The 17,825-nt window shown below is 52.2% G+C and overlaps 1 pseudogene; it reads left to right on the top strand.

Moving 5' to 3' along the window:
- The first annotated feature begins 7,795 nt into the window (after positions 1-7,795).
- On the top strand, positions 7,796-11,862 carry LOC140719996 (uncharacterized; annotated as a pseudogene).
- The last annotated feature ends 5,963 nt before the right edge of the window (positions 11,863-17,825 follow it).

Here is a 17,825-nt window from a genome sequence, read left to right as displayed (position 1 = left end):
GTCACTGTCAGACGAGTCAGCAGATGTAGTCTCTCCGGCTGTCTCCTACCCTGACCAGTCACTGTCAGACGGGGCAGCAGATGTAGTCTCTCCGGCTGTCTCCTACCCTGACCAGTCACTGTCAGACGGGTCAGCAGATGTAGTCTCTCCGGCTGTCTCCTACCCTGACCTGCAGTCACTGTCAGACGGGTCAGCAGATGTAGTCTCTCCGGCTGTCTCCTACCCTGACCAGTCACTGTCAGACGGATCAGCAGATGTAATCTGTCCGGCTGTCTCCGACCCTGCGGTCACTGTCAAACGGGACAACAGATGTAGTCTCTCCGGATGTCTCCTATTCTGACCAGTCACTGTCAGACGGGACAGCAGATGTAGTCTCTCCGGCTGTCTCCTATCCTGACCAGTCACTGTCAGACGGGACAGCAGATGCAGTCTCTCCGGCTGTCTGCTACCCTGACCTGCAGTCACTGTCAGACGGGACAGCAGATGTAGTCTCTCCGGCTGTCTCCTACCCTGACCTGCGGTCACTGTCAGACGGGTCAGCAGATGTAGTCTCTCCGGCTGTCTCCTACCCTGACCTGCGGTCACTGTCAGACGGGACAGCAGATGTAGTCTCCCCGGCTGTCTCCTACCCTGACCTGCGGTCACTGTCAGACAGGATAGCAGATGTAGTCTCTCCGGCTGTCTCCTACCCTGACCAGTCACTGTCAGACGGGACAGCAGATGTAGTCTCTCCGGCTGTCTCCTACCCTGACCAGTCACTGTCAGACGGGTCAGCAGATGTAGTCTCTCCGGCTGTCTCCTACCCTGACCAGTCACTGTCAGACGGGTCAGCAGATGTAGTCTCTCCGGCTGTCTCCTACCCTGACCAGTCACTGTCAGACGGGTCAGCAGATGTAGTCTCTCCGGCTGTCTCCGACCCTGCGGTCACTGTCAGACGGGACAGCAGATGTAGTCTCTCCGGCCGTCTCCTACCCTGACCTGCGGTCACTGTCAGACGGGACAGCAGATGTAGTCTCTCCGGCTATCTCCTACCCTGACCTGCGGTCACTGTCAGACGGGTCAGCAGATGTAGTCTCTCCGGCTGTCTCCTACCCTGACCTGCGGTCACTGTCAGACGGGTCAGCAGATGGAGTCTCTCCGGCTGTCTGCTACCCTGACCTGCGGTCACTGTCAGACGGGTCAGCAGATGTAGTCTCTCCGGCTGTCTCCTACCCTGACCAGTCACTGTCAGACGGGTCAGCAGATGTAGTCTCTCCGGCTGTCCCCTACCCTGACCAGTCACTGTCAGACGGGTCAGCAGATGCAGTCTCTCCGGTTGTCTCCTACCCTGACCAGTCACTGTCAGACGGGACAGCAGATGTAGTCTCTCCGGCTGTCTCCTACCCTGACCAGTCACTGTCAGACGGGTCAGCAGATGTAGTCTCTCCGGCTGTCTCCTACCCTGACCAGTCACTGTCAGACGGGTCAGCAGATGTAGTCCCTCCGGATGTCTCCGACCCTGCGGTCACTGTCAGACGGGACAGCAGATGTAGTCTCTCCGGCTGTCTCCTACCCTGACCAGTCACTGTCAGACGGGTCAGCAGATGTAGTCTCTCCGGCTGTCTCCGACCCTGCGGTCACTGTCAGACGGGACAGCAGATGTAGTCTCTCCGGCTGTCTCCTACCCTGACCAGTCACTGTCAGACGGGTCAGCAGATGTAATCTGTCCGGCTGTCTCCTACCCTGACCTGCAGTCACTGTCAGACGGGTCAGCAGATGTAGTCTCTCCGGCTGTCTCCTACCCTGACCAGTCACTGTCAGACGGGTCAGCGGATGTAGTCTCTCCGGCTGTCTCCGACCCTGACCAGTCACTGTCAGACGGGTCAGCAGATGTAGTCTCTCCGGCTGTCTCCTACCCTGACCTGCAGACACTGTCAGACGGGTCAGCAGATGTAGTCTCTCCGGCTGTCTCCTACCCTGACCTGCAGTCACTGTCAGACGGGTCAGCAGATGTAGTCTCTCCGGCTGTCTCCTACCCTGACCAGTCACTGTCAGACGGGTCAGCAGATGTAGTCTCTCCGGCTGTCTCCTACCCTGACCTGCGGTCACTGTCAGACGGGTCAGCGGATGTAGTCTCTCCGGCTGTCTCCTACCCTGACCAGTCACTGTCAGACGGGACAGCAGATGTAGTCTCTCCGGATGTCTCCTATCCTGACCAGTCACTGTCAGACGGGTCAGCAGATGTAGTCTCTCCGGATGTCTCCTACCCTGACCAGTCACTGTCAGACGGGTCAGCAGATGTAGTCTCTCCGGCTGTCACCTACCCTGACCAGTCACTGTCAGACGGGACAGCAGATGTAGTCTCTCCGGCTGTCTCCTACCCTGACCTGCGGTCACTGTCAGACGAGTCAGCAGATGTAGTCTCTCCGGCTGTCTCCTACCCTGACCAGTCACTGTCAGACGGGGCAGCAGATGTAGTCTCTCCGGCTGTCTCCTACCCTGACCAGTCACTGTCAGACGGGTCAGCAGATGTAGTCTCTCCGGCTGTCTCCTACCCTGACCTGCAGTCACTGTCAGACGGGTCAGCAGATGTAGTCTCTCCGGCTGTCTCCTACCCTGACCAGTCACTGTCAGACGGATCAGCAGATGTAATCTGTCCGGCTGTCTCCGACCCTGCGGTCACTGTCAAACGGGACAACAGATGTAGTCTCTCCGGATGTCTCCTATTCTGACCAGTCACTGTCAGACGGGACAGCAGATGTAGTCTCTCCGGCTGTCTCCTATCCTGACCAGTCACTGTCAGACGGGACAGCAGATGCAGTCTCTCCGGCTGTCTGCTACCCTGACCTGCAGTCACTGTCAGACGGGACAGCAGATGTAGTCTCTCCGGCTGTCTCCTACCCTGACCTGCGGTCACTGTCAGACGGGTCAGCAGATGTAGTCTCTCCGGCTGTCTCCTACCCTGACCTGCGGTCACTGTCAGACGGGACAGCAGATGTAGTCTCCCCGGCTGTCTCCTACCCTGACCTGCGGTCACTGTCAGACAGGATAGCAGATGTAGTCTCTCCGGCTGTCTCCTACCCTGACCAGTCACTGTCAGACGGGACAGCAGATGTAGTCTCTCCGGCTGTCTCCTACCCTGACCAGTCACTGTCAGACGGGTCAGCAGATGTAGTCTCTCCGGCTGTCTCCTACCCTGACCAGTCACTGTCAGACGGGTCAGCAGATGTAGTCTCTCCGGCTGTCTCCTACCCTGACCAGTCACTGTCAGACGGGTCAGCAGATGTAGTCTCTCCGGCTGTCTCCGACCCTGCGGTCACTGTCAGACGGGACAGCAGATGTAGTCTCTCCGGCTGTCTCCTACCCTGACCTGCGGTCACTGTCAGACGGGACAGCAGATGTAGTCTCTCCGGCTATCTCCTACCCTGACCTGCGGTCACTGTCAGACGGGTCAGCAGATGTAGTCTCTCCGGCTGTCTCCTACCCTGACCTGCGGTCACTGTCAGACGGGTCAGCAGATGGAGTCTCTCCGGCTGTCTGCTACCCTGACCTGCAGTCACTGTCAGACGGGACAGCAGATGTAGTCTCTCCGGCTATCTCCTACCCTGACCTGCGGTCACTGTCAGACGGGTCAGCAGATGTAGTCTCTCCGGCTGTCTCCTACCCTGACCTGCGGTCACTGTCAGACGGGACAGCAGATGTAGTCTCCCCGGCTGTCTCCTACCCTGACCTGCGGTCACTGTCAGACAGGATAGCAGATGTAGTCTCTCCGGCTGTCTCCTACCCTGACCAGTCACTGTCAGACGGGTCAGCAGATGTAGTCTCCCCGGCTGTCTCCTACCCTGACCTGCGGTCACTGTCAGACGGGTCAGCAGATGTAGTCTCTCCGGCTGTCTCCTACCCTGACCAGTCACTGTCAGACGGGTCAGCAGATGTAGTCTCTCCGGCTGTCCCCTACCCTGACCAGTCACTGTCAGACGGGTCAGCAGATGCAGTCTCTCCGGTTGTCTCCTACCCTGACCAGTCACTGTCAGACGGGACAGCAGATGTAGTCTCTCCGGCTGTCTCCTACCCTGACCAGTCACTGTCAGACGGGTCAGCAGATGTAGTCTCTCCGGCTGTCTCCGACCCTGCGGTCACTGTCAGACGGGACAGCAGATGTAGTCTCTCCGGCTGTCTCCTACCCTGACCAGTCACTGTCAGACGGGTCAGCAGATGTAATCTGTCCGGCTGTCTCCTACCCTGACCTGCAGTCACTGTCAGACGGGTCAGCAGATGTAGTCTCTCCGGCTGTCTCCTACCCTGACCAGTCACTGTCAGACGGGTCAGCAGATGTAATCTGTCCGGCTGTCTCCTACCCTGACCTGCAGTCACTGTCAGACGGGTCAGCAGATGTAGTCTCTCCGGCTGTCTCCTACCCTGACCTGCAGTCACTGTCAGACGGGTCAGCAGATGTAGTCTCTCCGGCTGTCTCCTACCCTGACCAGTCACTGTCAGACGGGTCAGCAGATGTAGTCTCTCCGGCTGTCTCCTACCCTGACCGGTCACTGTCAGACGGGACAGCAGATGTAGTCTCTCCGGCTGTCTCCTACCCTGACCAGTCACTGTCAGACGGGTCAGCAGATGTAGTCTCTCCGGCTGTCTCCTACCCTGACCAGTCACTGTCAGACGGGTCAGCAGATGTAGTCTCTCCGGCTGTCTCCTACCCTGACCAGTCACTGTCAGACGGGTCAGCAGATGTAGTCTCTCCGGCTGTCTCCTACCCTGACCGGTCACTGTCAGACGGGTCAGCAGATGTAGTCTCTCCGGTTGTCTCCTACCCTGACCAGTCACTGTCAGACGGGTCAGCAGATGTAGTCTCTCCGGCTGTCTCCTACCCTGACCAGTCACTGTCAGACGGGTCGGCAGATGTAGTCTCTCCGGCTGTCTCCTACCCTGACCAGTCACTGTCAGACGGGTCGGCAGATGTAGTCTCTCCGGCTGTCTCCTACCCTGACCAGTCACTGCCAGACGGGACAGCAGATGTAGTCTCTCCGGCTGTCTCCTACCCTGACCAGTCACTGTCAGACGGGTCAGCAGATGTAGTCTCTCCGGCTGTCTCCTACCCTGACCAGTCACTGTCAGACGGGACAGCAGATGTAGTCTCTCCGTCTGTCTCCTACCCTTACCTGCGGTCACTGTCAGACGGGACACTCCCAGCTACTCACACTCTAAGATGGTGCTGTGCTTGTGACAGCTTGTTGCTGCAGCTCCTACGTTTTGCCGTTTTTTTCAGTGTTCTGTGTGTCATTCTGTATCACTCTGTGTCAGGAGTGGACAATCCCATGTGCTAGAGCTTTTGGAAAGCATCTGTTGGATAAGTCACCGGCACCCAATGGGATGTACCCCAGGACACTGTGGGAAGTGAGGGAGGAGATTGCTGAGCCTCTGGCGATGATCTTTGCATCATCAATGAGGACGGGAGAGGTTCCAGAGGATTGGATGGATGCAGATGCTGTTCCCTTTTTCAAGAGAGAGAGTAGAGAGAGCCCCGGAATATCAGAGGTTACAGCGGGACATTGATCGGATGCAAAACTGGGCTGAGAAGCGGCAGATGGAGTTCAACCCAGATAAGTGTGAGGTAGTTCATCTGGTAGGTCATATATGATAGCGGAACGTAGTATTAATGGCAAGACTCTAGGCAGTGTGGAGGATCAGAGGGATCTTAGGGTCTGGGTCCATAGGTCACTCAAAGCTGCTACGCAGGTTGAATTTGTGGTTAAGAAGGCACGCGGTGCATGAGTTTATGAGCTGAGAGGTAATGTTGCAGCTATATATGACCCTGGTCAGACCTCACTCTGATTACTCTGCTCATTTCTGGTCGCCTCACTACAGGAAGGACGTGGAAACCATAGAAAGGGTGCAGAGGAGATTTACAAGGATGCTGCCTGGATTGGGGGGAGCATGCCTTCTGAGAATCGGTTGAGTGAACCCGGCTTTTCACGATGGAGGATGAGAGGTGACCTGATGGAGGTGTACAAGATAATGAGAGGCATTGATCATGTGGGTAGTCAGAGGCTTTTCCCCAGGGCTGAACTGGCGAGCACGAGTGGAGATATTTTGCAGGTGCTTGGAAGTAGATACAGAGGAGATGTCAGGGGCCTGTGTTTTTTACGCAGAGAGTGGTGAGTGCGTGGAACGGGCTGCCGGCGACCGTGGTGGAAGTGGAAACGGTAGGGTCTTTTCAGAGACTCCTGGACAGGTACATGGAGCTGTGGGCAAGCCTAGGCAGTTCTACGATAAGGACATGTTGGGCTCAGCTTTGTGGGCCGGAGGGCCTGTGTTGTGCTGCAGATTTTCTTTGTTTCCGGGTTCTATCATCCACCTGTTGCAGTGAGCTCACTCCCACCGGAATGATGCTGGTGGCATTGTGAGAATCATAATTTTAGATCGCTCTAGTGCCTTCAGTGCAATCCATCCGCGTCTTCTGAGCAAGAAATTGCAAAGAATGGGTGTAGACAAATCCACGATCTCCTGAATCACTGCCTTCCTGACTGATAGAGCCCAGTTTGTACCGCTGGGTGGTTCTCTGCCTGAGGTGGAGGTGAGTGTCACTGGAGCCCCACAAGGGACTGTCCTGTCTCCGTTTCTGTTCACACTGTACACCTCAGACTTTCAGTACAACTCTGAGTCTGGCCACTTGCAGAAGTTCTCTGATGACTCTGCGGTAGTTGGTTGCATCAGAGATGGGCAGGAGTCGGGGTACAGAGGACTGGTGGGCAGGGTTGTGGAATAGTGAGGGAGGAATCACCTGCTCCTGAATGTGGCCGAAACCAGGGAAATGGTGATTGATTTTAGGAGGAAGAGGACATTGATGAGTCCTGTATACATTCTGGGAGAAGAGGTTACTGTGGTGGAGGAGTACAATTAGCTGGGTGTTTACCTCGGCAATAGATATGACTGGAAAACCAACAGAAAGGTTGTTTTCAAGAAGGGGATGAGTAGACTCTATCTTCTATGAAGCCGAGATGCTTGAATGTGTGACGCGGGTTGGTGCAGATCGTTTACCAGTCTGTTGTAGCGAGTGCGGTCTTCTTTGCTGCTTTCTGTTGGGGGAGCAGCATCGGTGCAAAACGACAAAATAAACTCACCAGAAAACATGGATCCATCCTTGGACAGAACCGGACTCTTTCGAGTTAGTGGTGGGGAGGGGGTCACTGAACAAACTGTTAGCGATTATGGACAATCTGTCATATCCTCTCCATGACCTACCCGACAGGCAGCAGAGTCCCCATCCCTCTTTCCAACATCCCCGCCGTCTCAAGCATTGTTACACAGATTGTTTCTTACCAAATGCAAGAGTTCATCTTTCTGCGATAGGTGAACACACATCTTAGTTCAATAACCCCTGCATTATTATTTCATGCAATATTATTCCACATTGGTACAGTATTACTGTATATATTATTATTGTCTACTTTCTTTTTAGTAAAGTCTGCACACTGCTAAGTGTGTTTTTAAATGTTGCTGCTGTAACGGAATGAATTTCCCACTCAGGATCAATAAAATATTATTATTCTCCAGCCGTTTATCTTTCTCACTTATTAACTTCTCAGCTCTTAACTCTCCCCGTCTCCCGGTTTACCCTATCACCTCATCTCCCCCCACATTCTTACTCCCTCCCTTCCTTTCCAGTCCTGAAGAAGGGTGTGGGTCTGAAACGCCGACTGTTCTCTCCTCTCCATTGTTGCTTTCTGCCCCCCCCGAGTTCCTCCAGCATTTTGTGGGTGTTGCTTTGGATTTCCGCGTCTGCAGATTTTTTTAAATCCTGTTTTATCCAATGCGCATGCGTGGGCGGCACAGCCAATCGTGAACATTGCGCATGCGCTCAGCAGACGAGAGGCTCTCGGGGATCGGACGCAGGTAGGAGCGGGGCCGCGGGTGGGAACTTAATCACCGGCGTCTGAACCGCGATTAAAGGAAAATTACTATGAGCTCCGTCCACACTGCTCCCGCACCTCAGGACAGTCCCAGTCCTTTCCGTCTCTCTCAGCCCCACGATTTACCCGAGCCACGGGGAGTTTGCGGCGCCGCCATTTCTCCGGCGCATACGCATCGCTGTTTCCTTTGATGGCGGATAGACAGGTTTCTCCACCGTGGTGTCTTCTGGGTAAGGAGGCAGCCATGGTTGACGCGCCAGCGTTGTCCCCATAGAGAATGTCCCTAACGCAGCGACCTCCAGCCATGTAAATCCGAGGATCAGTACGTCGGAACAAAAATGTAGTGTCCAGTTATTCTCGGATGAAGTCTACCTCCCAGTCAGTGAAAATGTCAATTAGTACTGTATAGCATAAAAAAATCTGCCGGTCAGCTTTAGTTTTCTGGGTAAATAACGATATGAAACACCTTTGTCCTCGATGACAGGTGACTTGTAGCTTTCACATCACAAAAGTGCCACACTCCAATGAGAATAATTACTGCTTACCCCTTCGTAGTCATTGGCATTGCCATCGATGGGTTCATCACTCAATCAGCTGGGGGGGGGGAGGGAATCCCAGTAATTAGAAAATCTCAAGGATCAGACATGTAGTAACAAGTTCACTTTGTGGAACATGACCTGAACTTGAAATATACCAAAGGACAGAGACAGATTGAGCCAAGTCACAGGTTGATTGAAGGCAGAAATAGCCCATTCTCATACAGACAGGAATACAGTCAGAGATTTTGTTGGTCAGTCAGGATGCCTGATCCGTGCCTTGTTAGAAGATGGGGAGTTCACATATAATCACAGAAACATAAGTCTGCAATTCATTACAGGCCCTTCGGACAACATCATGCCGACTATATAACCTACTCTAGAATCTGCCTAGAGTTTCACTACCAAATAGCCCTCTATTATTCCCAGCTCCACGTACGTACCTAACAGTGTCTGAAAAGACCCTTATTGTATCCACCTCTACCACCGTCGCTGGCAGTACCTGCCACTCTCTGTGTGAAAAACATACCTCTGGTAGCCCCCTTGTACCTACTTCCAAGCACCTTAAAACTATGCCCCCTCATGTTGGCTAGTTCAGCCCTGGGAAAAAACTGCTGCCTATCCACACGATCAATGCCTCTCATCATCTTATACAGCTCTCTCAGGTCACCTCTCATCTTCCATCGCTCCAAAGTTTACTCAACCTACTCTTGTAAGGCATGCTCTCCAATCCAAGCAACATCCTTGTCAATCTCCTCTGCACCCTATTTAGAGTATTTTTTCCTGTAGTGAGTTGATCAGAATTGAACACAGTGCTAAAAGTAGGGTCTAACAAAGGCCTTTTATATCTGTAATAGTACCTCACCGCTTTTGAACTCAGTCCCGTGGCTGATGAAGGCCTTCTTAAAAACATTGTCCAGCTGCATAGCAGCTCTGCATGAACTATTGACACAGATCCCAAGATCTCACTGATCCTCCAAACTGCCAAGAGTCCTATCATTAATATTGTATTCTGTCTTCAAATTGGACCTACCAAAATGAACCACCAGGTTGAACTCCATCTGCTTCCCACAGTCACCTGTGGTATATCACAACTTGAGATGAACTGGGTGATATTCTGATGCCAGAGCTCACATTGAGAGAAGATCTTATAGAAACATGCAAAATTATGATTCAGATAGATAAGATAGAGGCAGGAAAGTTGTTTCCACTGGTAGGTGAGAGTAGAACTAGAGGACATCACTTTAACATTCAGGGCATTTGGGATGGAGATGAAGAACTGCTTTACCCCGAGAGTTGGGAATCTGTAGATTTTTCTGCCCAATGAAGCAGTGGAGGCTACCTCAGTAAATGCATTTGAGACGAGGTTGGATAGATGTTTGCAAAGTAGGGGAATGAAGGGCGATGGGGAAAAGGCAGGTTGGTGGAGACGGGCCAGGTGATGTTCTCCTACTCCTCTTTTTTTATGTTCTCATCACAGACTAAAATCTCACCTGAAAAACTGTCCTTCACCTATTGATGTCCTTTCAAATATTTGTACAGGTTTGAAATGCCAGAACACTTGTGCATGGGCTGTCTCTTTCCGGATATATAAGGAGTGGCCAAATATTTTCTTTGCAACACCGAAGCATCTGTTGTCAATCCTTGGAGATGAAGACTTATCTCATCCCAGCTGGAAATGTGTTTTGTGTCTGAAATGAAGTTTTCTGTTGTAACTCAGTGTTATCCACAGGAACCGGGTGCTGAGAACACACCAGCATTTGTTCACTGGAGATCAGTTCTTCAACTGCATTGATTGTACAAGGGATTCAAACATCTGACTTTCTGAATTGCCAGATGATTGATTGCAGTGAGATATCATTCTCCTTCTCTCAGTGTGGGAAGGGATTCACTCACAGGCTACCCACAGACACACCAGTGCGTTCACAGTGGGGAGAGGCCATTCACCTGCTCTGTGTGAGGGAGGGGAACCACTCAGTCATCCAGTCTGAAGATACATCAGCAAGTTCACACCACAGTGAGATGTTCCACCTGTTCTGACAGCGGGAAGTAATTCATTCTGTCGTCGGTGCTAAATACACATCTGAAAATTCCCCAGTGAGAAGACAGTAACCTGTTTACATGGTGGGAAGGCATTCACACACTCAACCATGCCACAGTGACACCAGCAAGTTCACACCGGGGAGAGGCCAATCACCTGCTCTGTGTGGGAAAGGATTCACTCAATCATCTCAACTGAATGAACACCAGTGAGTTCACACTGAAAAGATGCCGTTCACCTGCTTAGTCTGTGGGAAGGGATTCACTCGTTCATCCACACTACAGAGACACCAGCGAGTTCACACCGGGGAGAGGCCATTCACTTGCTCTGAATGTGGGAAGGGATTCACTGACTCATCCAAACTTGTGAGGCACTACCGAGTTCACACTGGGGAGAGGCCGTTCACTTGCTCTGAATGTGGGAAAGGATTTGCTCGGTCATCTCAACTGACTGAACATCGGCGAGTTCACACTGGGGAGAAACCGTTCAGCTGCTTTCAATGTGGCAAGGGGTTCACTCAGTCATCTCATCTGAAAGTACATCAGCGAATTCACACTGGGGAGAAACCGTTCAGCTGCTCTGAATGTGGGAAGGGATTCGCTGATTCATACTCCCTCGTGAAGCACAGCCGAATTCACACTGGGGAGAAGCCATTCACATGCTGTGAATGTGGGAAGGGATTCACTGACTCATCCCACCTCGTGAAGCACAGCCGAATTCACACTGGGGAGAAGCCATTCACATGCTGTGAATGTGGGAAGGGATTCACTCAGTCATCTCATCTGAATGTACATCAACTAATTCACACTGGGGAGAAACCGTTCAGCTGCTCTGAATGTGGGAAGGGATTCACTGATTCATACTCCCTTGTGAAGCACAGCCGAATTCACACTGGGGAGAAGCCATTCACATGCTCTGAATGTGGGAAGGGATTCTCTGACTCATCCCACCTTGTGAAGCACAGCCGAATTCACACTGGGGAGAAGCCATTCACGTGCTCTGAATGTGGGAAGGGATTCACTGCGTCATCCAACCTGGTGAGGCACAGCCGAATTCACACTGGGGAGAAACCGTTCACCTGCTCAGATTGTGGAAAGGGATTCACTCGGTCATCAGGCTTGAAAGTTCATCAGCGAGTTCACACTGGGCGATGCCAGTCACCTGTTCTGATTGTGGGAATGAATTCACTCAGACATCTCAACTGACTGAACATCACCTGCTCAGACGGGAAGGAATTCACTCAGACATCACTGAGCGAACATCAGCGAGTTCACACTGTATAGAAGCTGTTCATCTGCTCTGACTGTGGGAATTAATGCATACATTCATCTCGGCTGACGACACACCGGACTGATTTCAGCAGTGAGAGGACGTTGACCTGCTCAGACTGTGGGAAGGCATTCACACACTGATCCACACTGCAGAGACAGTGGTGGGTTCACACTGTGGGGAGGGTGGTCACCTGCTCAGACTGTGGGAAGGCATTCACACACTGATCCACACTGCAGAGACAGTGGTGGGTTCACACTGTGGGGAGGGTGGTCACCTGCTCAGACTGTGGGAAGGCATTCACACACTGATCCACACTGCAGAGACAGTGGTGGGTTCACACTGTGGTGAGGGTGGTCACCTGCTCAGACTGTGGGAAGGCATTCACACACTGATCCACACTGCAGAGACAGTGGTGGGTTCACACTGTGGGGAGGGTGGTCACCTGCTCAGACTGTGGGAAGGCATTCACACACTGATCCACACTGCAGAGACAGTGGTGGGTTCACACTGTGGTGAGGGTGGTCACCTGCTCAGACTGTGGGAAGGCATTCACACACTGATCCACACTGCAGAGACAGTGGTGGGTTCACACTGTGGGGAGGGTGGTCACCTGCTCAGACTGTGGGAAGGCATTCACACACTGATCCACACTGCAGAGACAGTGGTGGGTTCACACTGTGGGGAGGGTGGTCACCTGCTCAGACTGTGCGAAGGCATTCACACACTGATCCACACTGCAGAGACAGTGGTGGGTTCACACTGTGGGGAGGGTGGTCTCCCTCTCAGACTGTGGGATGAGTTTCAATCAGTCCTTCATCCTTGTGTCCCCCTACCGAGCTGTGATCCATCGTGAATCGGAGAGGTCAGTAGCTTGAGAGGACGTAATTCACTCAGGTTCGCCAATGGAGTATTAAAGGCAGTGGTTCAGGGCAGGTTATTTTTGAGCTTTCAGCAGTGGCCACTCCACAGTCAGGATGGATTATCAAGAAAACCTTCATTAGCAGGAGTAAGTGGAGCGGTCATTGTTGGAGTGGACAGAGTTGGAGCGGAGACTTTGAGGCTTTAATTCTTTGAGGTTTCAGTGGGGAGAGCAGTCAGTCAGAGAAGGCAAAATCATGATGGAGGTAGAATTTTTTTTGCCCCTTCTTTACATTTTCTCAGTTAGAACAATGGAGATGTCAGGCAGGATAGTGGAAAGCTCCTTTGCGGGATGTGGGAAGGCACGGGACCCTCCTGTGGCCCTGATAACTACACCTGTGAGAAGGGCATCCAGCTTCAGCTCCGATCAATCCACATTACGGAGTTGGAGCTGGAACTGGATGAACTCCAGATCATTCGGGAGGCTGAAGGGGTGATAGGTAGGACATTTGAGAGGTAGTTGCACCCAAGGGGCACGGCACAGGAAACTGGGTGACAGTGAGGAAGGAGAAAGGTGGAAATAGAGAGTGCAGTTTATCCCTGTGTTCATCTCCCTGAGCAACACATATATCACTTCAGATACTGTCTGTCATGGTCTGGTCCGTTAAGTCCGCATTCCGGATCACAGTCTGGTCCATGCTCCTTATTCCAGGTTTTCCGGGTTTCCCCAGTTTCTATTGAGGCAGTTGATTCTTGTTTGGGCTGGTCTCATAAATAGCGTCAGGATTCAGCCTCTGGCTGCTGGATTGTTCCTGTCCAAACCCCCGTCTGTATCCCTTCCCTTCACCTTCATCCTGGAACCTAGCCTAGCCTAGCTTTGCCTTGCCTCGCCTCTGACTGGAGCCTTGCCTCGCCTCGTCTCTGCCTAGGGCCTTGCCTCGCCTCTGCCTAGTGCATCGCCTCGTCTCTGCCTAGGGCCTTGCCTCGCCTCTGCCTAGGGCCTTGCCTCGCCTCTGCCTGGGACCTTGCCTCTGCCTGAAGCTATGCCTCGCCTGAGCTGTCTCGTCGTGTTCAGCGTTCTGTGTTATGAGTCCTGGCCCTACGTTCTGTACCCAAGGAGGGGTCCCAGCATTGTGTTCTGCGTTCCTGTCCTTCCCCAACTTAGGCTGTGGGTTCTCGTTATGTCCATGTGCCTCGCCCAGTACAGGAGTACCTTGTCCAGCCCGGTGCTGGGATTCCCTCGTCCTGTGCTGGGGTTCCCTCGTTCAGGAGTCTCACGTCCAGTCCTGTTGGCTCTCCCTCGACGACTAAGGCTCTGGGTTCTCGTCATGTCCCTGTGCCTCGCCCAGCACAGGAATACCTTGTCCAGCCCGGTGCTGGGATTCCCTCGTCCTGTGCTGAGGTTTCCTTGTCCCGTCTAGGAGTCTCTCGTTCCATCCTGTGCCTTTCCTCGTCCTGTAGCCTCGTCTTGTCCTCGCCTGGATCTGGAGTCCGAGCCCGAGTCAAGACCCAGGTTCTGGGTCCTTGTCCAGTCTCTGGCTCGGAGTCCAAGCCCAGGCTTCTAGTTCCCAGTTCCATGTCGTGGATCCGCTGTCCTGGTCAATTCCTAGCCCAGACCCAGAATTTTTGTCTTGTCCAGGGCCAGTGTCATGTCCAGTGTCCTTTCTTCCCCATTTTCCTTGCTTCCTTCTCATGCCTAGTTCTGTTCCTGGTAGTTCAGTGTCTGTGTCTTGTTTTTGGGTCCACTCCCAACGCTCCCCTTATGACACTGTCCGGGATGGTGGGATGACCTGGCAAAGGAAAGTCACAGCAACAGGGTCTCTGGCACTTAGTCTGGCTCTGAGACTGAGAAGGGAAGGGAGGAGACGAGGTGAGCTGTGGTCAGAGATGATTCAGCAACAGGGTCTCTGGCACTTAGTCTGGCTCTGAGACTGAGAAGGGAAGGGAGGAGACGAGGTGAGCTGTGGTCAGAGGTGATTCAGCAACAGGGTCTCTGGCACTTAGTCTGGCTCCGAGACTGAGAAGGGAAGGGAGGAGACGAGGTGAGCTGTGGTCAGAGGTGATTCAGCAACAGGGTCTCTGGCACTTAGTCTGGCTCTGAGACTGAGAAGGGAAGGGAGGAGACGAGGTGAGCTGTGGTCAGAGGTGATTCAGCAACAGGTTTTCTGGCACTTAGTCTGGCTCTGAGACTGAGAAGGGAAGGGAGGAGACGAGGTGAGCTGTGGTGATACGTGGCTTGATAGCTCAGGGAACTGACAGGATGTTCTGTAGGTGAGAATGAGATTCCAGGAAGGTGTGTTCCCTCCTGCATGCTGGCATCTGGGTCATCTCAGGTCGAGTGCTCAGCATTCCTCAGGAGGGTGGACAGTGAAGGTGGTGGTCCATGTGGGTAACAATGATATGGGCCGGTAGAGTAACGAGGTTCTGCAAAGGGATTTCAGGCAGTGAGGTGCTAATTTAAAGGACAGGCCTGTGATCTCAGGACTGTCATCTGTGCCAGTTGCCAGTATTAGGAAGATTATACAGTTTAACACGTGGCTAAGGAGTTGGTGCAGGAGGGAAGGTATAAGATTTTTGGATCATTTGAGCTGGTGAGGATTGCTGCGTACAGAGGAGTGTGAGTGTGTTGGGGGAGAGAGCGTTGTTGGAGTGTGACTGGGCACGCAGGTCTCTATCTCTCTCTCACACACAAACACATGCAGTGGAATGAGAGGGAGGGGAGTGAGAAGGGGAAGGGGAATGAGGAGGATGGAGTTAGGGCTCCTTCATAAAGTCCCAGACTCACCCAACCCTCCCCCTCTGGAATGGTTCCCATTCCCTCCCCCAGGCTGGGGGTGAGCATTGAGTTGCCTTGTCAAGAGACAAAGAATTGTTCGATAGCATCTGGTTAACACACTTCGTTAATAAATTTACGTTGAAGTTGTATTGTTTGTAAAACATGTACTGATGAGAAATGGTCTCAGTGAAGGTCCGAGAGTGGAAAATGAACCGGTGATCAGCCCCACTGCTCCATGCCAGACAAGAACCCCGATCGGAGTCTGTCTCATCTGTCTGAGCTTGACACATCTCACTCTAAAGTTTCCTCTTTCTGTCCCTGTCCCAGTGTCTTTTATCTTCCTTCTCAACCCCGTTCCCTGCCTTCTCCCCATGACCTTTGACACCTTTACTGATCAAGCACTGATCAGCCTCTGTTTTAAATAAACCCGATGACTTGGCCTCTGAGCCGTCCGTGGCAATGAATTCCACAGCTCCCTCATCTCTCCAAATGCATGCTGTCCGGGATTAGACATTGTGACGCAGAAGGTTAAAAATGGCAGCTATCTACTCTGTCTATACCTCTTGTAATCTAATCAAACTCTTTCCGGTCACTCTGATCCTCCTCCACTCCAGAGAAAACAGCCCAAGGTTGTCCGAACTCTTAAGTCAATAAATGGTGGGTTGTTGATTAATAAGGGTGTTGAAGCTGACGTGGAGAAAGCAGCAGTCTGGAGTTTAGAGGGAAATTCGAATGGTGGAGAAGACTCAATGGACGGAATGAGTATTTCAGTTCCTACGACGAGCGGTGTTGTGGTGAGATGGCGAAGCGATGCGGAGGAAGCTGCAGGTGCAGGTAAGTGTGAGTATCCAGGTAGGAGATGGTGTTAAGCAGCTTTTCACTACGTCTTGCAACCAACAACAATTAACTCAGAGTGGATCAATAATAAGTGTTGTTATTTTCCCTTGCAGAAGGGACGATTAGCAGTGCAAAACAACTGGTAGTAGCTTTGACCAAAAGGTACACAGACAGTACGGTCATTCCTTCATACACAAGTTCAAGGACAGGGTGCACTCTGTTGTTTGTGGAATTAGTGTGTTTGGCATTAAACATCTGCAAAGTGTTGCACGAAGATTATTAGCAAAGCAATCTGATACAATACAGGTTCCAGCTCGTTACAGACAAAAATACCATTTTGGTACTGAAGTACATTTCTACAGAGGTGGAGTAGCATTCCTACACCCCTTGCCCCCTATGAAAACTATTCCAACCCAGACACCACTCCCCATTTCTGTTAACACCTCCGATCCTTGCAGCCCTCACCATCTGTGAAAACCTTTCTAACCGTACACTCATCACCATTCTGTGAAACCACCTGAACCCTACACCACTCGCCATTTCTGTAAAACCCTCCGCCATCCACCCTGGCGCATTCAGGTGACAGCTGACCCGAGAAAGACACCGACTGTGGCGGGTGGCGGGGCTCACAAAACACATTCACACTGGCTGATTTAGTAAACCTATCGATTTGCATGGTGATCTTCACTAAACCTCTTCCTACCTTCCCATCTTTACTTTCCCCCTCCACTTTCTGCTTTCCACAAGGATTCCATTCGTCTCTTCCCACTAATCCCCCTCCTGGAACATATCCTTGCAAGCGAGGGAAGTTCTACACGCTCCCATTTTCTTTCCCCCTCAGCTCCATTCGTCCTTCCAGGTGAGGCAACACTTCACCTGTGAGTCTGTCAGGTTGATCTACTCTACCTGATGCTGCTGGTTCAGCCTCCGCTACGTCAGTGAGGCCCAGTGTAGATCGGGAGTCCACTTTGTCAAGTACCTTTGCTCTGTCCACAACAAACGGAATTTCCCGGTCACAAACAGGCGAAAATCTGCAGATGCTGGAAATCCAAGCAACACAGGAGAAATCTTTTCAACGATTTCATGTTCCCTGGCCACGATCATCTTACTGTCACTGTGGATACCCCGTTCATGTACACCTCCCCCTCCCACCAGGAAAGTCACAGAGCTCTCCGTTTCCTTCTGGACACCAGACCCAACGAGATCCCCTCCACCACCACTCTCCTGCTCTTTGTTTCGCTTGTCTTCTTTGTTTGAGCTGAGCTCTACTGTCACTTCTTTCTGTCACCTTGCAGTGAACTGGTGCTGGTCACGTGTGTGAATGATTTGGAGGGGAATGCAGATCGAACAATTAGTGAGATTGTGGGTGACACCAGAACTGGTGTGTGGGGGAAGTGGGGGTTGTCTGAGATTACAGTGGGGTGGAGACCAGCTGGGGAAGTGGGCATAGGAGAGCAGCGGAACATTACTGTTACTCAAAAACAGGTCTTCAGGAGGTCAAAAAGACCATCATTCAGATGGAGAGACAGCTTGCCTTGGGGCTCTGGATTCACCAGACAAGACTGGTGCAATGGTTCAGTTCATCAGGTTGGAGGGAACCAGGAATA

This window comes from Hemitrygon akajei, unplaced genomic scaffold, assembly GCF_048418815.1.
Source record: "Hemitrygon akajei unplaced genomic scaffold, sHemAka1.3 Scf000034, whole genome shotgun sequence".
Classification (NCBI taxonomy): Eukaryota; Metazoa; Chordata; class Chondrichthyes; order Myliobatiformes; family Dasyatidae; genus Hemitrygon; species Hemitrygon akajei.
Note: the sequence above shows the minus strand (reverse complement) of the source record. Positions and strands in the feature narration are given on the sequence as shown.